Raw genomic sequence first — 565 nt, forward strand, 5'->3', positions numbered from 1 at the left:
GTGAACAGAGGATAAACTAAGGCCAGAGAGTGAGCCTAGAGCCAATGGACCAAGTGTTAGGGAGAGAGGAGTGTCTGTGTGGGCCCCTGGGATCCAAAAGCATGAACTAGAGAGACACAGACAGAGCTCCTGGGTCCTATTCCTTCAGGGCAGTTTGGTACTGGACGTGTAGCAGCTGCATGGTCTCCGTTGTGGTATTTATTCTCTAGACCAGGGGTGTGCAACCTCTGGTACACTTGCAAAAAATGGCACGCCAGTAACTTTTGCTGGCAAGCGAAACCCTCTCTTATAATCTTCCATTTACAATCGTTTTCTTAATATCAACTTTTTTATTTTTCAGATAAATTCATTGTAGGTGCATCTTAGATAAATAAATAATTTTACATAACATGTATACATTAAAAAATAAATGTATTTTTCATCATCATATACTGTGTTTTTGTCGCTCGAATGAATTTTATTATTCTTCAAGGTTCTTCACATACGTACACCTAAAGAGATATCAAGTAGGTGTAACATGTTCTCAAAAAATTAGGGTTGGCACGCAGAAGAATTTTGAGTCAGA

The sequence above is a fragment of the Myotis davidii genome, unplaced genomic scaffold (assembly GCF_000327345.1).
Source record: "Myotis davidii unplaced genomic scaffold, ASM32734v1 scaffold671, whole genome shotgun sequence".
Taxonomy (NCBI): domain Eukaryota; kingdom Metazoa; phylum Chordata; class Mammalia; order Chiroptera; family Vespertilionidae; genus Myotis; species Myotis davidii.